At 43.8% G+C, this 7,235-nt stretch overlaps 1 pseudogene; it reads right to left on the reverse strand.

Annotated features, from left to right (window-relative positions):
- Nucleotides 1–4,207: 4,207 nt before the first annotated feature.
- LOC114822302 (lysine histidine transporter 1-like) lies at nucleotides 4,208–4,792 on the reverse strand (annotated as a pseudogene).
- Between the last annotated feature and the right edge of the window lie 2,443 nt (nucleotides 4,793–7,235).

The following is a 7,235-nucleotide window of genomic DNA, read 5'->3' on the forward strand; positions in this document are numbered from 1 at the left end:
AAGTGAGTGTATGATGTAGGTGAAATGAATGTATGATGTAGGTGAAATGAATGGGGGGTTGTAATTTTAATACAATTGTCAATACTTATTTCACCGAAATTTCAATGTCTACAAATGCTCCCACTTCAAGGCGCGTCGTATACATGTGCTTGTCATGTGTAGAAGATGCGTTTTGAAGTCCCTTAATGTAGATGTTGATCCAAGGGTCGTGAGGCTTAATCTTGAATTAGTCTGGGAGTTTCTTTAAGTGCCGTTGAGGCTTGTTCTTGCATTTTGTTTGAAATTTCTTCAAGGGCTGTTGAAGCTTGATCTTGGATGAAATTTGGACCACAAGGAGCTTCATGTGGTAGATGATCCTTGGCTTCGGTAATGGATGAATCGGCACGTATTTTGTTGCGCTTGTTGACTTTCCACAGCTTTGATCTTGAACTAGGTTGGAGGGTTTTTTGGTTTCCTCCGATGGACTTTCCACAGACTTAATCTTGAACTGGATTTGATTCGAGGGTGGTGGACACTTGATCTTGAATCCGACTTGTGATTTCTTTAAGGGCCGTTGGGGCTTGATCTTGAGTAATTTTCAGGGTTTGAACATCTAGCAGGCAGGCACGAGGCAGAGGTGATGGCCTGTTTCTTTGTTCAATCTTTCCCATTCATATTGAAGAAGGTCAGGGGCTAAGATGCTACAAAGAATTTGCTTTGAAAGATCAAGGAAGTTCGCAGCATTTTCATATGAACCCTGAGCAGTTTGGTTAACGGTATGATCTTCAAGGGTTGTTGAGACTTTGCTCTTTGGCGACAGTACCAACGAAAGGCTGTTGAAGCTTCTCGAGCTCTTTGATTACAGCAACAACGGCGGGCTTGGATTTGATTTAGACTCCTCCGTCTGGATTATGCAGTTTTTCCGAAAAGGGTGTCCTGCCATAATGATTTGTTCCAGCTCTTCGTGTTGCATTCTTCTTTGCTTGTTTATTTCACCTAGCCGAAGTGGTGCGCAACCTTTTACCTTTCAATGGTCATTCGGAGCATCACTTTTCAGCCACTCATCCATGCTTGGCAGCTTCAGTGTAAAGATCCAACATCATATCAACTGTCTTGAAGTATTTGTTGAGGTAATTTGAGACCCGCCAACAGTAGAAGATGAGCACTCGAGAGCAATGCTAGGTAAACAACTAGGCAAAGGTTTCGGGCAATCAGTTCCCGATCGGAGGTTTGATTTCGGGTTCCGACTGATTGCTTTCTTTCTCCTTGTTCTGCAGGCAAGAGCAAGGGCAAGGGAAATGATGGGGGAAAAACATGATATGAGATACCTTTTCTTTCGACCCTGATGATATGAGATACTTTTACTTTTAAAGAAGTAGCGGATGATCAGCACATGTATTTGTTGCGCTTGCCTTTACATGCTTCGATGCATTATTTTCACTTGCTTCTTTTATTCTCCAGGCAGATGTGGTATCTTCTCTGGAAGCATAAGATGTTGAAACACTCAGGAAGGTTCCAGGCAGTCGGTTCCTTACCAGGAACTCGAGTGGAGGTTTCGACATGTTGCTTTCTTTATCTTTGTCTTTACAGGTAAGAACAAGGATGAAGAAAAAGACAGGGAGATTGCATGATATGAGATACTCTTGCTTTCTACCCTGATGATATGAGATACGTTTGCTTTTAAAGAAGTAGCGGATGAACCAGCATGTATTTTGTTGCGTTTGTCTCCACATGCTTCGATGTATCATCTTCACTTGCATCTTTTGTTTTCCAGGCAGATGTGGTGTCTTCTCTGGAAGTACATCAACGGTTGAAGATAAGTTGAAGGCGATGCTAGGTAAGCAATCAGGGAAGAGGTTTCTAAGCAGTCGGTTCCAAATTGGAAGGTTGACTCCAAGTGCCGGTTGATTGCTCTCTTTCTCCTTGTCCTGCAATGAAGAGGGAGGACAAAGAAAATGATAGGGAGAAAGCATGCTAGGAGATACTCTTGCTCTCAACCCTAGTGATATAAGATACCTTTGTTCTGGTGTGACTTGGTTGAAAAGGTATTTCCAGGGAAGAAGAAAACTGAGTATGTTGAGAGGTTTTAGTTACAGATGTACTCTTGGCAAGGAAGAAGAGTCAGGCGTTTTTATTTTCAGGGAGGAAGAAAACTGAGTATGTTGAAGGGTTTGGTTCCAGATGCATTTGGCAAGGAAGAAGAGTCAGGCGTTTTGGATGTGTGCCTTGCCATGGAGGATGAAGGTCGAACTATATAGGAAGTTCGAGATAGCAAATGGCAGTGTGGATGTGGCCTTGTCACCCACGCTTGTCGGCCAAAAGAGTGGTAGTTGGAATAATGGACTTCACACGTTTTCAACTTTGTTAGTGATTTCTGACAAAGTTACACGTGATAGCCGAAAGCTGAGACTGCATATGAAAAGTGTTGATGGACTTTACGCAGGAAAATCCGGGTTTTGAAATTCGAAAAGTGGTGTCTCTTCGATTTTTTTTTGAACAAGTGGTTGTGTTGCCTCTTCTTTTTTTAAGAGGTGTCAATTGCATTCGACATGCACACTTTGAAGATTGCCCGCCCTTGAAAAATTGTCTTTGTTGTATTCCTGAGATTTTACTCCCTCCAACTATTTTCTTTTACCATTTTTGAAAATGGCTAACCCGTCTAACATTTGCTTAGATTTGAGTCTCAGCAGTGACACGGGTGCACCGTGTAAGGGTAATATATGGCGCCCGTCCTTCTTTTCTTCTAATGGCTCTTTTACAGTTGAAGACTCTGTGATGAGGGATGCAACGACAGCTACGGTTGTAGCTAGGAACCTCATCACTCCTAGAGATAATAGGATACTTTCATGACGGTCCGATGAGCTAGCTGTTCAAGATTCCCAGGCTCTCAGTGTCCAGTGTGCGAACTCTGTTTCCAACATGGGCCAACGCTTACTTGCTCGGGCTCGCCTGGTTGAATCATTGACAGCTGAGGTAGCAGCTTTTAGTCAAGAGATTAGACAGCTCAAGCGCGAGAATAGAGAGTTGCATGTGCTTTCAAATAGTTATTCGACGGGCATAAAGAGGAAGCTTGATCGGCTGCTGGACTCCGAAGGTCGGATTCAAAGTGACCATCGGAAGTTTGTGGATGTATTCTAGAGGCATTTTTTGCCTTCGTCATCTGGAGTTCGACCAAGTATTGAAGCTTCAAATAAGCTATCTTCAGTGCCTCTATCTTTTAGGGTTCCGCCGAGTACTAAGACTCCAAGTACTGAGGTTTCACATAAGTGACATTTGTGAAGGCTCCTTTTTTTTTCACGCACTTGTAATGTCTTAGAGATATCAATGGACATGCTTTATTTTATTCAGTATGTTGTGCTAAAACGTACATCTGACTAAGATGTGTTACTTCATTTTTTTTTTTTTAGATGGTGCCTGATGCACCCATTTCTTTTTAGATAGTGACTAGTGCACCCATTTCCTTTTAGATGGTGACTAGTGCATCATTCTGTTGCCACCACCCATTTCCTTTTTCTTTCTTGACTTGCTAACAGTAGCTTGCACCTTCTTTTTGCGTGTGTGTACATGTTCTGATGATGAGTATGGTACATTGACACTGCTGGATCCCTTGATGGATGCTTGAATTTGCATAAGATATCATTCCTCTTTAGAAAAAAATGTGAGCTCCACCTTTGAATTGGCATGCGTGAACTCACGTCAAATGTGTTGATGGGTCACTTTTGAACATGTGCCTTTGTCCTGCAGCTTAATCCCACTTACAATCCTTCACATGGTGCCATACACTATTCCTGAAATCTTCATATTATTTTTTTTTTGTTTTTGTCAGCCAACACCTTCCCTTTCTGTTCTATATATCCCTACAGGGTGTAGGGAGAAATGCAGAGGAGCTTGGAGTAGTAAGAGGCTAGGCACGGAGCAGGGAGGCAAGTAGGTGTGAGTTGAAAAACTTTGGTTTTGTTAATCACATTCACAGGCAGCAACAAAGGCAAGTAGATGTAAGTTGATACATTTTGGTTTTGTTATCATATTCCAAGGCAACAGCCATGGTGGAGGTACAGAGGCAGCTAGAGCTTGAGGCAGAGTGTAAGGTGTCAAGCTTCATGACCGGCTAGTCGTTCGACGGCGGTTATTGAAGTTATTCGCTGATTTTGATCATGGTGGCCTGAATGACGAGCTCGAGGTGGTGCAAGGCGTCGAGCTTTATGACCGACTAGTCGTTTGATGGTGGTCACTGAAGTTGGTGGAGATGGGAGAGGACAAATTCCACGGAGGCAAAGATCATGATGAAGTAGGTGAGCTTGATGGGATCCTTATCTTTCTTCACTATCTTATGGATCTTCTGCAGGGATTGTCCACCTGTGACCATGTACAAAATGTTGACACCAACTTCGCATATGAGCTACTGAGGCACCACAATCCAGAGGCCAAGCTTTTCACCGAAGGCGTGTTACCCTAGCTTATGGTACCTATCGAACCGCTTGCCGGGAACCATTTCATGCATCTTAACCATTATCCACAACGTGAACAAAGTGATCACCCATGAGGGCACCATTACAACACATCCTGGACCCCATTCGAGATTGGACATTGCAAAGGAAAGACCTAGGACACCAGCTCCAACCATGGAATTGACATTGTGGAAAGCTGCGTACCACCAATTTGCATTCCTTGACGAAGTAATTGGAAGCCAATCATTTATTTCCTTCTGCTTCCTTGCCTTTTCATCATCAATGATTTGTGACTGCTTCTCCGGTCTCTCGTCCACATTGTCGAGGTTGGAAGAATTTTCGTCAGTTAGAGCTTGAATTACCATAGTTGCAGGATTACTTAAGGCTTGGTTTCCATACTTATTTGCTCGTTTGCTGCTTTAGCTTCCATGGCAGTTGTGCCCCGCTGGTCGAGCTGCAGATCTCGCACATGAAACAGTTTGTAGCAAGCAGAGTCATCGACAATGTTTACGGCTCAGGCTTCATCTCTGCCACCACGTCAGCCTCTTCACTAACCATCACAGGGCAACGGGAAGGAGAATAGAAGGAGCTTGATGGATCTGGTCCAAACTCGCTGGAGTTGCAGGGGTCGGGTCTGGTCACCATCGGCAGTTGTGGGTCATCGCGGACAAAGTTGTTGGACTACCGTTACTGTTTGCTACAAGGGACACTGCTCGCTGTGGAAGGGAGTGTCGCTCATTGTTGATGGGCCCGTCGTGTTTCTTGCTATTGACGGCCTCATTTTGCACCACAACTGGCTCGGTTGGCTCGATTCTGACTACGGTGGAGTAAGCAGCAGCTCGAATTTTGATTGCTGATGAGGACGAGGACGGACGGGGCACATGGTGTCGGTGATAAATAACATCATGGTGGGCTTGTCTTTAAGGCATTCAAGGCCTATTTGAGGAACCCAATGGGAAGCGGGGGCCGACCCATGGGCAATATGGGTGCAAGGAACTTGGTGCCCTGAAGATCAGCTATGAGGGATCGCAAGTCGTAATCGACGGGGCGAGTTTTGATTCACTGTACCTGCCTGAAGGCTGATGAATCATAACTATAGCATTTCAGAGAGACCATCTCTCACCCTTGGTGCTCGCAGCTAAAAGAAGAGAAGCAATTGATGTAGCTTGGCCCAAATATTTGGTATTGTTTGGTGACATAATTTGCAAGACCTGCAGTGACATGACCACCTGGGGAATTGAGGTACACGTGGATGAGAGACCTGGGTCTGGATCTGTGCGCTGTGGAGATGGCGGAGAGACCGGGCCAGGGCCTGGTGTTGAAAGAAGGCAGCGTCGTAGATGGGTTCGACGAGTCTTCGCCATGGGTCGTAGTGGCTTTCACACTAGGCCTTCAGGAATTGTATATCCTCAAATTGTTAGACTCTGGAGTCCATTCTTATATATATTTGTGTTTTTTTTTGGTAAATACATAATAACATATGTATTCATTTTTTTTTCTAAGAAACTGTAGTTTAATTTTGTACAACGAAAATTGCAAATTTTTTTTTAACAAAATAAATTTGTAATAAAATTGACCTTCATCAATGAACTTTAATCAAACCCCTATTTTATTTATTTATTTATTTTTGATGTGACTGGACTCAAAATTGAATGCTTGAGCTGCCTACGTACCCTTTCTAAGAAGGAGAACAAGTCAAAACGTAGTTCAAATGAGTGATGAATTTAACAATGATTTTGATGATGATTTTGCCGTACATAGTTTATGCTCTTGCGGGCTAGGAGCTTTGGTTCATGCAGTTTAGGCTCGTGCGAACAAAGAGCGTTGGTGCCATGTATAGTTTAGGCTCATGCAGGCGAGGAGCTGTGGTGTTGGTTTGTCAAGCAATCCGGGAAAGTCCCTCGCAATCTTCATAGCAAGGAGCCTTGACTGAGTAGTTGAAGAAGTCTTCTGGGAAGAGGTCACGCATCGCGATGAGGATGGATGATCTTCATGTCAAAGTTTCATTATCTCTAACACTTTCACATTGTTCTGGAGGTTAACAGGAGCTGTTTTGCCCTCTTTCCCATTGGTGAACTTGTGGAAGAGATGGTTGCTGCCTGGAAAGGCGTTCCTCGCAATCTTTATAGCAAGGAGCCTTAACCGAGTAGCTGAATAATTTTCTGAGGAAGAAGAGATCGCGCATGGTCGATATTTGTGTCGAAATTTCCTCATCTTTAACACTTTCACGTTGCTTTGGAGGTTGGCGAAAGCTGCTTTGCCCCTTTTTCGATTGGTGCACTTGTGGAGAAGACATATGCTTCTTGTGCAATTTCTTCGGAGTGACATGAGTCCATCATTCAACTTCACTCGGCTTGACTGGCATGGTTTTAGAGCATGCCCCCAGCGATTGAGGTGAAGATTTTGAGTTGACAGAGCCGGAAGTGACGTCTTTTTCTGGGATTTCGTCTTCTTTGTCTTCTTGGGCCTCATTTTCAGTGTCATTTTCTTGGGTTTGTTGGCATGAAGATTGGTTGATGTAGATGATGGTGCGCCTTCTTACCTTCAGTGGTCCTTTTGTGTCAACCTCCAAAGTTGCTTGGCGTTTCATCCTTGAAGGAATCAAGCTTTGAACATCGTCTTTTCCTGCTAGACTGTCGAGTTTTTCTTCATTTGGCGTTGTCTTCCTCTTTCTAGAAGGTTTCTTGGTTTCTTCAAGTCTTTCCAAAGCTGACCGACGAGGAGGATAGCTAGCCATGTTGCTTTGCTTCTTAGGTTTTGACAACCTTTCAAAAACAGAGCTTTGGGATTTTGGCATGTTAAGCCTCT

The sequence above is a fragment of the Malus domestica genome, chromosome 16 (assembly GCF_042453785.1).
Source record: "Malus domestica chromosome 16, GDT2T_hap1".
In the NCBI taxonomy this organism is placed as follows: Eukaryota; Viridiplantae; Streptophyta; class Magnoliopsida; order Rosales; family Rosaceae; genus Malus; species Malus domestica.